The sequence below is a fragment of the Solea solea genome, chromosome 1 (genome assembly GCF_958295425.1).
Source record: "Solea solea chromosome 1, fSolSol10.1, whole genome shotgun sequence".
Classification (NCBI taxonomy): domain Eukaryota; kingdom Metazoa; phylum Chordata; class Actinopteri; order Pleuronectiformes; family Soleidae; genus Solea; species Solea solea.
In genome coordinates, this window is record NC_081134.1 from 42,385,605 (window position 1) to 42,399,606 (window position 14,002).

The window sequence follows — 14,002 nt, forward strand, 5'->3', positions numbered from 1 at the left end:
TTTATGAACCGATCCTTCTATTCTGTTCTAATTTCTTCAAACAGCCGATATAGTAACGATAAAGTCTGATGTGTGAAATAAAGATATAAGCCATACACAGTGATTACACTTATGAGCCTGAGAGAGCAAATTCCCACAAACTGAACTTACTTATTGAGCGTGGTAAAACCTGAAGATTTGTGATAGTTTTAAATTTACTAAGATAAAAGTGCCTTTGCCAAGTTTTTTTGTGCCTGAGGAGATTAGTCAGCACACCGTCACCTACATTTGTAATATTAAATTCCCCAAAGCAGACAATTTTGAATTTTTTTGCTATGTCTCCTAATAAGAAAGAGAAAATGTCAGCTTATAGTTCTTTGTTGGAATGCCTCTGCACTCAAGCAAACTCCTGTGGGCTGTAGTGCACTTCTCATGGGAGGAATGTCTTTAACAAAGGGCCCGCCTGTGCCAGTGTCCTGCATGGCAACCGAGCAATTCTTTATCGCTGGGAGTTTTGTGTCTCGCAGCTTTTGCTCTGATCGCTGAGCCACGTCCAAATGTGATTAGTTTATCTGCCTGTTTGACTGATACATATCCAGAACAGATGGTATTTATTACTGACAGAAAAAGAACATTTGAAGTTGATTTCAATAGAGTAGATAACTTGTGTCTGTTCATCCTGTGTAATTGTCATTACGTGCAGGTAAATGTTACCTGCAGTTTAAAATAGACTGTACAGTACGTATAGTATGAGATTAAGTCGAGCAATTACATTTTAAAATAAATTAAGTAATGATACAAAATCTTGTAATATTATGACTTTATTCTAATAATATTACGACTTTTTTCTTGTAATATTACGACTTTATTCTCACAATAATACATCTTTATTCTCATAATATTACCACTTTATTCTAACAATATTACCACTTTATTCTCAAAATATTATGACTTAATTCTCATAATATTACGACTATTCTCGTAATTTCTTTGTTGTTTGGCCCTAATACTCTGTCGTAATGGTGCATTCATTCCATAATTATTTCCTTATACCTTCTTAAACTAGTTCTTAGTTTTATGTCTCAAAGTATTGTAGGAGGTGTATCATACCTTACTTCCTGATGACGACAGTATCTGCAATTGTGGATGTGGATCATTTTCTGGACTGGACGTTTCTGCAAACAGACATAAAACACATTTTGTATTAGATGTTCAAGGAGATTGTCTGAATTGTTTCACTTGTTTCATTGGCCATATTGCAAATAATTATTCTCATCCACAACCAGCCTGCTACAAACCAAGCTAGAAGACAAACTTAAAAGTTAAAATGTTTAATGTTTTCATACTTGCAAGATGAACTTGCTTGTGTCAAAATCCCTATTCTAAACTTTTTTTCTAGCGCTTCCAGTGGCTTGACGTGTTCTTAAATACTCCGCTCCCCGTAGGCTTTGAAATGTAACAGTAAAAGTGATCCAGCTGACATGAATTCAAGCTGACCACTGCTGCCGTTCTCTACGAAGAATGAAACTGCCAACCTTTCTCACGGCCACTTTTTAAGCCTCCGGGGATGAGAATGTGAAAAGAAAAGAAAGAATTAGGCTGTGATGGCACCTCTACCTGACAAAAGCTCTGAATGGTGTAATTAAAAGGACTTTTATTTGCCTGTTGATCAGTTTACTTTCACTTTTAGCAGAGGCTTCATTTGCTCTGCCTAAATAAGAATGATACAGTGCCATTAAAAGTGCATTTAAATGACCACATTTTTAGTAGAAGAGATAAAGCTGGTTAGTTACTTCACACACTTAATGGTATTTCAGTTTTATAACTGGTATATCTACTGACAAAACTGCATAACCATTGGATCAGGCCATTCCCAAATCACCTATGATTTTACAAAACGATGGTCAATCTCAGGAGGTTCTTCAGACACCAAGTGGAATTATACGCTCGATTTCGTGCATGTTACTATCGTGATAATGAGCTGTGAAATAATAGTGTAATATGGTAGCACTGACTCGCTGCTGGTCAGTATCATTCCACTCAATTAGGGGGGCAATGCACTTGACTACACATTAGTTTAAGACCAATATGTCCATAGATTTACAGCTGGATGTTCAGTGTAAGTGCTGGCTGGGAAATTGACAAGTGTATCAGTGAAAGGAAGAGATTCCCCGCACAACTAAATCGACATTTATTATGAGTACAGGGTACAAAAGAGTAAATAAACACAAATGTGAAGACCTGTTCTTAAGCATCATAACACTGAGCCCATGATTTGGTTTTTTTCCACAGCACCTCAGCAGAATGGGAAAGAAATATCTGCTGAGAATTCTGTACCACCTTTAGTGTCATCTATGGTGTCACATTTGCTACACAGCACAGAGGTGAGGTTAAGGTAACGCTTTAAAGTAGAAACCGTAGTTTAATTTAAATCTGCTCTCTGTGTGCCGATTATAAACATGGCTATCTACTGTGTATGACTGAGAAACCAGCGTCCTCCTGGAGAAAGCTAGCAGACAACTTCTCACTCTCCCATCAATGTTTTGTTTACATGACATTTAAGTTATAATCGACTGTAGCCCGGTTACGTAAGTGCATGGAAACACACTTGCTGTTATTGGTTCGTAGAGTTTGTTGACATTTGATGAGAGTGCATGAGCATCAAACCCGTCTCAACCTAACTCAGCCTAAGACTCAGACTAGTTTAAACCACAGCAACATGTGTAGCTCTGATGTGCCTTTAGATTTAAACACTTGAATTGATTCTGCAGTTGCAGCGATGTACTAGAGCAGGGATATCTAAACGGAAAACATCCAGGAATGATTGTTGTGCTCAGGTCAGGTTACATCAGTTCACACAGTAACTTCAAGTTCTTTTTGTGGAACATAGAGTAAAATTAAAAAGGCATTTTTTTTTTTAAAGGTGCTTCAATAAATTGATAAACATAAGTAACTATAACGTGTAAATTATGCTCACTGCTGCATCAACGAGGTCATCTGGTGCACACATTCAGCAAATGTATGGAGTTTTAGTGCTTCTGTCATTGTTTTTGTTTCATTTACTTTTTTTGCAGATCCTGAAGAAACTGTTTGAGTAGGCTACATTTAAAATTCATAAGTCCAAGCCCCTTTCTTCAGACTTCCCTCCGAAGCTCCGCCTCCAGCACAGCATCAGTAACTTTCGGTGTAGTTTTTTTTGGATACATGTTCAACTGAAAACGTGATGATGAAAAACAATAAATAAAATTCACAAAGATACAAAGTTAACCTACATGTTCAATTAGAAACAGAGCCAACATGGCATCACTTTGCAGGCCTTTCTGGGCTGTCAGCTGTCGCCACCATTCAAATGCAGCACCGATGTTAACTCTGGTCTTGGATCGCTCTGCATCAGCCTGCATCAGTTGCTTTCCCAAAAAACGTCTCTTTGTTTGCAACCAACACCTGTTGTTGGCATCTTTTCTGCCATAGCGTTGCTTCGACTCTCTCGTTGGATCTAGCAAGTTGTCTTCTGAGCGATTAGGGTACGAAGATGGGTACGCACACAGGGGGGAGGGGGATTAGAAGGCAGTTTGACTGATGCATCACGATCCAATTAATTTGTCCGAGCCGTTCAATATGATTGGATGGTGTTTTTACAGGCCTGTCTGGTCCATAGCTGACTGAATGCATTAATGAATTGGTTACAATCAGGTTGTGAAGAGGATTTTAAGAAATACAGTAGAAAATGATCTCCCAGCCTACATTGAAATACTCTTTGAAACAACAATCACAATATTATCTTAGATGATATAAGACAGCAGTTATGGTTCAACAAGAGTTGAAGATGAACATGGTGAGTCTGAAAATGTATTATATTCATATTCAGTGCTGGTGATAACTCATTGGGTGTGTGTGACTTAGATGCGTGTCGCTTCCTCCTTGCCATCGCCATAAATAAAGGCAAACAACCACCTGCATGATGGTCAGTTTATGCCTCAGCTTACTCTGAATCTGTCAGTCACATTCAGGTCGGCTTCAGTTAATATTCATTCAGCCTTGGTTGGGTTTTGACAAATAAGTGGGGCCGGAGCTGCACTCAATTATGTACGGCGTCCTCTTACATCATGAAACAGTACTGTAAGTTTGCTCCGCAGTTTTCAACACTGAAGGGGCCACACCTGCATCATTACAGCCTGCTTATCTTTGTGTGTTTCAACTGCCTGTTCCATATTCTCTGAGCATGATGTAACCTGTGAGTGACAGCGAGGGATATTACATTTTATTGCTCTGCGATGGAAACACAGTGCGATAGGGCTCTAATCGGAGGCAGTGTCATTCTTTTACATGGTGAGGAGCTCAGTCGATGCTAGGTCCACTGATAGTAATAATCTGGGGGTGGGTTGGGGTTGCATTTATTTCTCCACTGGCCACGACCGAAACAGCTGTTCATCAGGATTGGGAAATAATCAGGTTGACGCCAGAGGCAGTGAATCCGATTTTTTGAGGGTCACAGAAATGCAACTTTATACGATGCGGCGGTAAGGAGGAGTGAACTAGAAACAATATCTGTGCTCCAGTTGTGGCTCTGCAGACTGGCGTTAGGTCACTGTGCATAACAAGACAGGGAGTCTCTGGACACCCGTCGCCTGGAGAGCCAGCGAATCAGACTGCTTACCAGCATATTTAAAAATTTGATGCAGCAGCACTTGCATTTTTCATTCCATGGAGCATAGATTCTCTCCAGTGCTCTGAGGGATGGCCTTTAGTAAAAAAGCACCTGTAATAATTTCCCCCACAACCGTGAATGAAAACAGGATATAATATAATTTTAGAAAAAAAATGCTGAGGAATTAAAGCAGCTGTTGATGAACCGTGACCATTCATGAGAGGATATTAAACCTGTCCTGCAGGATTCACAGTTGCTGTTTTCTAAACAAGTGAACAGCTCTTTGTCTAAGTGGCAGCAACTGTAATAGTTCTCCTGCACTTATACTTCCAGGTGACTTGAATGTAGATTTAATACTTTTTTGTTGTATATACATATATATATATATATATATATATATATATATGTATAGCACATTTATTTAGTCAGAAATCTACAGAGATTGTGTGTAAATACGCCACAGAACTCTGGCTCCATCTCCACACTCACACTCACAGCTGTCATTATGCATGAATCTTGACATCTCATTTAAGATCTGATGATTTCACCTCAGCCAGGATGTTCCTGCAGCCCTTTTCATAACTAAGCTGCATATTCACTCGTCAGAGAGAGAGAGTGAGCTCGGAGAGACCTTGAGTTCCTCAGACTCACTCGAAGTGTCAGCCTGCAGCTTATTAAAGCACTGTCAGACTGGAGGTTTCAGCCAGAGAGCTCACACCATTATGAGCTGCCTGTGGCACTGCAAGCAGCTTTAACCAGTGGTTACAGAACATCAGGTGAGTTAATATGGCCTGAAGAACATATCATATCCATATGGATAATCCCTCCCTTGCCAGCAAACATCTATGGCCTTTTAAAGCTTCTTTATGCTCGTTTCCTATTCACTCAGGCCTGAAAGTAGGTAATGGGTTTAGTTGCTATGATAATGATGGTTTAATTGTATATTGAGAAATAAACGGAAGCATAGTTGTTTGTGTGATATAAACCAGAGATGTTCATAGAAGTGATCAGCCAAGGATGGTTAGTCTTCACCCTTAAAGAGCGCTGGGATTGATCACAGGCAAATCTTTAGCACTCACTAAAATATAACACTTGTGATTTGAGAGCTTTGAGGTGTCTCTGTCCTCACGAGCTAAAATAAGTACAGTGTTTTTATTTCTTTCATCTTATGCCTTTAAATCCTTGATGTTCTCTGCCATGCATGAACAGTTTCTTCTAACTATCTGGAATGCTGTGGGTGAGCATTAACTACACTGCAGATACTATTTAGGGAATATTTAAGAGAACTAATGTTGCTTTTAAAGTGCCAGGCTTAAATCTTAGATGCCAACTGCCTTCAACCAGGAACATGTCAAATTAGCATCCAAGACAGGTAAAGCTGGTGGTCCTACTGTGCCCAGAACGTCAGGTTTTTGAGACCTAGTCAAACATTTTTGCTTATGATCACAGTTCTCCCTCGAGGAGCAGTGGATGATGGATTTTATTACGGTAAAAGAGCACAGGTTTTTTTCTATGAGAAGCGGAAAAGTGGAACTTAAGGGCTTTTTTTTCCACCATGGCAATAAAACAAGTCTATGAAATGGTGTGGCTGTTTTTCTGTTGCTTGAAATAATAATATATTAATTAAAAATATTAGATCAACAGCTTCAGTCAAACATGATATGACATGAGTGTAAACACGGCCCACTCACACAATTCTACAAAGAAATACTCACAGATTTGCATGGGCAAACAAGTAAAAAAAAGTTTTTGTGCTGATATGTCAGTATTTATATTTATTTTATTAGCATAAATGAGGTGGGGCTTTTTCATCTAGTCTGCTAAGAACATCTTTGTTTTAAAATTCTTATCACACTTTGAATATGCATTTGTACACAGCAAAATGTTACATTAGAAATGGGATCACTGCTGTGATTCTTATGGGGCTCTGTGCTCATTGTGACACATGATTGGATAAACTAAAGTGTAAAATCTTTTATTTAACAGAATATATCATGACATTATTTATGTCTGTGTCATTTTCTGTTTCATAAACACACAATTCAGTTTCAGTTAGTTTTTTCTAATTAAAAAAAAAAAGCTAACAAAAATGTTTAGTTTCTGTTATTTCATTATTTCGTTCGTATTTTCCTTGTATCGGTGTAGCCACCATAAGAATTTACATTGTGAGGCTCTAGACCAGGGGTGTCAAACTCAAATGACTTGGGGGCCAATGAGCATCTAGTCTGGTCAAGCGGGGGCCGAAATAGAGGAAAAAAAGTGGAAAAAACAACTATTTAATAGCCGGTGGGCAATATAATATATTCATTATGATATTAAATAGAATTGCAAAGTAAAAGTGCCTGTTTTGATACAAAATGATTCACAATAAAAACATATTTATGATGCACAAAAACGGAGAATTAAATAGAAAATTTACGAGGATAACTGTGATTAAAACAATGTCATTTCATGTTGAGTGTAATACATTCAATACAGCAATGATTACAACTGAATGTCTTATTACTATTATAAAAATATTGCTGGCAAATACATTTAGTCTTATATTCTGTCTCTATTCAGTCACCTCGCACAGGGGTGGGCGGGCCACATGTGGCCCCCAGGCCGCCAGTTTGACACCCCTGCTCTAGACTGTAGATACACCAATTAAAATGGAGGTGTCCCTTTATAATGAAACAAACGTCTAACATTAACATTCAGTCCCAAACTGTGCGTAGCCAACATGCAGAAACACTCACTGCTGCAGATATCAAAGCCTACAGTGGCCTCAGTAACCACGAGACCACACCGACAAACCCATTTGACTGGAATTATTGAAAAGCCTGTGGGCTGCGAGTGTGACTGTGAATATAAATCGGCCACATGCTTACATGTTGTCAGTCACATGCTGCTGAATAATAGCATGATGTTTATGCATGTCTTATTAGACTGACGTGGTGTGCGGACATGTGCAGGTACTTGCAGCAAGACGACGTTATACAAACAGGGTTGAGAGGCCATTTAGAATAGTAAAAGGGTCTCGGAACATGACTTGGCATTACATTATTTTCTCATGTTAGGAATCTCTAAGCAGCTGTAAGGGTTTGTAGAGCAGGAGCTGTGTTTATTATTCGTGAAGATATTTATTTGTATTCCCTTTCTGTTCATACCTAACACACTTCTCTCTACATTGTTTTGCTTTGCAATTAATTTCTGACACCCAGTCAAAATATGTCACACTCATGCCTTCCACTGTGAAATAAACCCAATGCAGACAGACTCACACACACACACACACACAGTGAGAATGACACTCACTGGCTGCATGGCTGTCACTTATTTTGTGATCCTCATGAATCACACGTTACTGATGTTTTAAGCTGCATCTCGTGAATATGATCAAAACCTGGAAACAGATCGTAACCGGGGAGTCTCATACATGTACGTGTGTGCAGATGTGACTCATGCAGTGATTAATCGGGCGACTATGAGATATAATAATAAAAGTCATAATAATTTGTACCCCGAAGTTGAACTGAAACTGAGGAGAACAAGGCCACTCCAGGCTGTATCCTTGTGATAAATATAGCCTTGGTACTGGCTATAAAGCCTGATGTTTCCTCCAGGAGTAACAGCCACCATCTCACTGAACATTAATGAAATAAAGACAGCAAGAGTGGGCGATATAAGCACTCGTATGTCTCTCTCAGAGACATTCTGCAGGTGAGCAACACCTCCACTGGGCTACTTTTTTGTTGACGCTGAGATAGGCAAAACATTGTTCGCCGTATTGATCACTATTTCCATAATACCCTTTCAGGATAATGTATATCAAGTGACCTGAGAGAGGAATAGACATCTGCACTCCATCCTCCATCAGCTCTGTGTCGTGAAAGCATGAACCCGAGGACGCCTGGTCCTCCTGCTAAACTAAAGTCACAAATAATAGTCTGTGTGCTCTATTACACGTCTTACAGCAACAGTTTCTCAGTGGGATACATGAACAAACATGCACAGGCACAAATCTCACCCATAAATTGAGGATAAACATGTCGCCTTCCACCTTACCACCAAAGTAATCAGGAAACATGCTGCCTGCGTTTTCAGTTTGCCAGAGCTTTACATGGCCTATATGTTATTATATACAGCAACGACTGTACGTAACACAGCCAATAGCCAATGTGTTTTATAAGCTACTGGTGATTGCTTTGGTTCTTAATTGCTCTTAATACAAACAGGTACATTTACTGAAATGTAGAGTCAACAAGGAGGAGGGCTTTAATACGCTCTAATGAGCTGTCGCCCTCATTCATGTCAAATCGTCCACTGGCTTAATGTGTTTAATAAGACTCAAATGTAACAATAAGTGAAGGAACATACTGTGATAAGTGCAGAGTGAATTATCAGCGGATCTGTATGCAGCAGGAGAGAGTAAAAACACACACACACACACACACACAAATGAAACGCGTACATAGACACAAAAAATACACACGGTAAAGGAGATCTGCGTCTCGTAAAGCTTGTCACTCGACACGGCTGACTTGTTTTTGCCGTGGCCTGTGTCACAGCCAAGTGCAAACAAAATCAATGCAAGGTCCTGTTTGCAATCATGACACTTTGACCTTGTGTACAAGGTTTCACAAACAACAAGTGAATGCAATATTTATCACACGGGCGCCTTGTTTTGATAAGGGTTAAAAACTCCTTGTGGACAAGAGCACAATCGATTTTGGGGTTAAACTGTCGCAGTAATTTACATGTTCAGGCATTACCAACACTAATTGATGTGGTTAATGTGTGTTGTCATGCAACTGTTGAAGACATAATTACTCCTATCGTTTCACAAAAAAATGGTTCATGCATTTTGAATGCTATATCCACTGTAAGATCCATCTGCAGTATTTGGTGCTTTTTGTGTTCATGTTCAGTACGACTGTAAAGATGAAGAGGCTCGACATTCTCTCTAAACTGGTAATGCTGCCTTTTCTAAATGTAGAAAGTCTCACACCTTTTGAGGCGCAGAAAAGCAAAAGTAAAACCTCTCATATTCTGACTGTTGGTTGAATCATTGCTGTCACAAACAAACGATGTGAGATTTCGCACATAATAATAATAAAAAAAAGTTGCAGCTCTTTTCTTAACGCAGACTTTTTTTTTTTTTTTTTTTAATCCAGACATAAAACACAATATTACAGGGATAAAAGAAGCAATATGTGACACATCATATGTGTTGGACACGTTTCTCTTGTCCAGTATCATCACACCTGCAGTAATCTTACATATAAAGAGGGAGGCTGGGCACCGACTCCAGGGAAGGTCGTGTCTATCTTCCCTTTTCTCAGTCTAAGCTGCATAAATCATGTATGCACACACCCAGTTGAGCCTCAGTTCGTCCACCTTGCACCCTAACATCCACCCACATGCCGCGGCCTAGATAAACACAGGCACACATGAAGTCTTCAGGTTATCCCAATGGTTCCTTTAGGTACACGTCAAGGAGATTAAGCTGTTAATGAATATGCAAAAATGGGGATGCGGAGAAGTGACGGGGATGTGGGACTGGGCAGATAACACTGGGCTCGGCTAATATTTCAGCGCATAATGATGTCATTTTGATGCTTGATCACTGAACAATTGACTAGCTGCTGCTTATCTCGTCACTGAGGTCACACACACACACAGTGGGACTGAGCAGTATATTGCTGGGAATGACTGTGGGATAAAAGGACACGCTACCAACTGGTGAGTCTTTTAACTTATGTAGCTCTCCTTTGAAAGGTCTCAGAAGGGTGATTGCAGTGGTGGGAGAAGGGGGGACTGGGAAGTAGTCTACACAAATGAGCACAGTGACGCCTTGGAACACCAGTCCCAGTCCACACAGAGCCAGTGCATTGATCGAGCTCACGTCTGAATGAACTGAAGGGAAGGCGACAGGGGTATCACCTTTCTCCTCCAGAGTTATCCACAGACTTTTGACTCACTGCATGTCTGTGGCAGGCAGGTCTCAAAAGCCTGCTGGTTGGGCTGATGTTTGAGGGAACTACTGCTGTCTGCTCAGCGCTGAAAATACTACTGCTTAATCTCTAGTCTGACAAACCAACAACACAATATCATAAGACAGAAGGTACAGCATGTCTAAGGGGTTGTGTATATAATAGTCCTGTAACGATACACCAAAGTCACGTTTCGGTTACTGTCACGATTTTAAACCAACGGTTCGCTACACAGTTTAATTTATTCATTTGTTTTCGAAAACAAAAACTGGACTAATTATATAAATTATTAATAAATAAATGAAACTGCCAAGCCAAAATGCTCCCATATTGCTGACTTAAATAAACCAGGAGGGTCCGTAATTTCAGTGTTATGTTTCCTCCTCTAATCACGTTGTTGAACTAGCAGTAGCCAAACTTGTTTGCTAAATATTAAATAAATAGTCATTTTAAAAGGTTTGGTAGCACTGACAGCTCATAGGTCTGTATCTGGATTGGAAGCACAAACTATAGGAGTTGGAAGGGCCATGTCGTGAATTGGCCTTTTCCAACCACGACACAGAGGGTTCAGAGTTCACTGTGCACTTTGAATCAATGGAAATCATAGCCCAATGCAATATAAAAAAAAATATATATATATATATATATATATATATACTGTATATATATATAGCAAAACTGACTGACTGAATATTTGTAATCCTTAAAATTTCCCCAGGGATGCTTTATACGAGGTTGGACACAGCCAGAGAGGACATTATTCCGGACCTGCAGTATCCTGACATCTTCAACGTCCTGATTAACTTCCCTTCATCTTCCTCCAGAGAGTCACTGAAAGTTTACAAGACCCTGGTGGGAAACAAATGGACACAATCTGGCTTTGTGAATAACATTCAACTCTGGAGTCCACTGGCTAGCATAATGTTGGCATAAGCCAGGGGCATCTTATGTAAATAATGCTGCGTTAATGTTGTTGTGCAGACTTTGAACACGTTTCATAGCAGTGATTCACCTCCATCGTCTCTCTGGATCTGTGTGGATCTGCTCTTAGCCTGTGACTCTGACTGGTTTGGTATCCCAGAACACAACAGCTATCCACCATCTTCACTTTTATGATGAAAACAGCTGGAGAAGAGACAAGTTGCCTGATGTATATGTTGTTTATAGAAGTAAACAGCATAGTACCCTGCCAGAGGGCATTACCTTGGTTGTGTGATGTCCAGTATAGGAGCTAAGTTCAAAAACCAAGTATTAGAATGGGGTAAGAAAGATGATTTAAGTGACTCTGAATGTGGCATGGTTGTCGGTGCCGGACAGGTTGGTCTGAGTATTTCAGAAACAGCTGATCAACTGGGATTTTGACAAACAACTATCTCTAGGGTTGAAAGAGGAAGAAAGTATCCAATGAGCAGCAGTTCTCTGGGCAAAAAAAGCCTTGCAAACACCAGAGGACAATGTCCAGCCTAACAGTCCTACAGGATGCTGAAATCTGGACAATATGTTATATTTTGTTTTCCATGACAATATTATTTGTTTATTTTGACCTTTGACCAATCTGTTTAAAGAGTCGCTCATCTGCAGACACCATCCCAATTCATCATCCGACAAAGTTTGGTAAAAATCATCTGTTAATAGGGAAGTCAAAAAAAAACATCCTCTGTTAATAGGGAAGTCAGTGGAATGGCTCAGCCCCATCGTCCAACTGTAATTTGATTTAATGCGGCACAAAGCACAACTAGTGGTCCACACAACAGCATGGCACAGCAAAAGGAGCTGGTTATCTTGCTTTATGGTCAACGTAGCTGTTCCATTACTGTCTAAGAGTTGTAGGGATTGTGGCCACAGTCTCTTCAGAGCATAACAATTTTACTCAAACTGTCATTGAGTCATTATTTTATAAAATCAGCCATTTGAGTTCAATTTCGTCATGAGTGTGTTCTTCCTTATTCTTTGCCTTGGGAAATGGCCCAGAAATGAGCTTTGTGAGGCAAGAGTTACATTTGAACCTATACCAGAATCTAATCAGTTCATCCAAGTGAATGAATCAACTTTATGAAAATGGTATAGACAGACAGATGAACCCAGAATATACCCCCAAACCGAGTTCTGCCAGTCGCTATAATGGTTTAAACTCTCAGCAGCACTAAATCACCACAGCTCCAATACTGTGAACAATATGCTGTATTAGAAGAATTTACCATTTCCCATGACTCCCATGTGAAAAGCTTTTCATATGCCACGTTCTTAAACTTCACAAGCATTATCAAAAACAGGGTTTTTGGCAGGACAAAGATCTTTGACCAACATGTGAGATCAAAGGGCAGTGAATCCCGAGGAGATGCAGTGTCTGTAGTCCCTTGTAAAACATGACGTCCACAGTGGTGTTTCATTACTGCAAGGTATTTATATACGTGTTCATTAATGTGTATTAATGTGCAAATGTCAACCCAGCTTTAAAATAGTAACTCCAATGAAATATTCAAATGCTGTGTCATTGTCAAAGGGCTACTGTGGTCTGATGTCTTTTTTTGGCTAAATTCAGAACAAGACATCCATCCAGGCAACATTTTTAAAATGCTATAGTTCACAACGATAAAAAGCCCTTTGGATGCGTTTCAGTGCTCACACTGGTGACTTCTGTAACCTTGCGTATTAGCATTCTGCCCCCTGATAATGCCTATCAAATATACACTTGACCTGTCGCTAAAATAGATCTCCTCCATGATTAATCCCTGCCTCTTGTCTTCTGGATTAAGAATTCAAAAGGCCCCAGTGCTCACCATTATCCCCAGGCCACGTTCTTTCATTGGAGATTGTCTCACTCTCTCTCAACCACACACACACTCTCGACATGTCTGCTAAGATATTGTGTCATAACGATGTCGACAGACTGATCCTAAATCAGGACGCCTCTTATGAAAGACAAATCATCCATTTTAAGGGATGTGGATTCTCTGTCTGTTGTAACATGGATGCTTCAAAATCTTAAACTGACACCACTGATTTAAAAAAAAAACAATCATGAGATCATGTATCAGGAAAATAAAAGGACCCAATAATAGGACAAGCTGATGGAAGATAATGATGGTAAAAGTAAATATGGTCTTTAGTCACAGTGTTCAGTCATCTATTGTAGATATAATCTGTTATCAGCAGTTTACTCAAGAGGATTTAACCACATTTAGCTCAAAGATGCCTCAGGAAAGACCTTGATTAATATTCATTTTGCTGTGTATAACTGGCTTTACTCCAAGGATATGTGAAGTGTGACAGTGGTTTTATTTTTGGCAGCAAATTGTGACGCTGTAATAGGTAGCTTTGCCTTTGACTTTCTGTTGCAGGTCTAGTTTAGTGTGATGTAATACAGTTACATTGCCAAACTTAAAGGTTATTTGTTTTT

General features: G+C 39.6%; 1 protein-coding gene across 5 annotated transcripts in view; it reads right to left on the reverse strand.

Annotated features, from left to right (window-relative positions):
• Positions 1-14,002, reverse strand: part of ntng1a (netrin g1a) — a 241,641-nt gene that overhangs the window by 134,505 nt on the left and 93,134 nt on the right. For all 5 annotated transcript variants that reach the window (XM_058624052.1, XM_058624060.1, XM_058624086.1 and 2 more), the window contains one exon: positions 1,090-1,154. The gene's annotated coding sequence lies outside the window, so the exon portion shown is untranslated. The remainder of the gene's footprint in view (positions 1-1,089; positions 1,155-14,002) is intronic.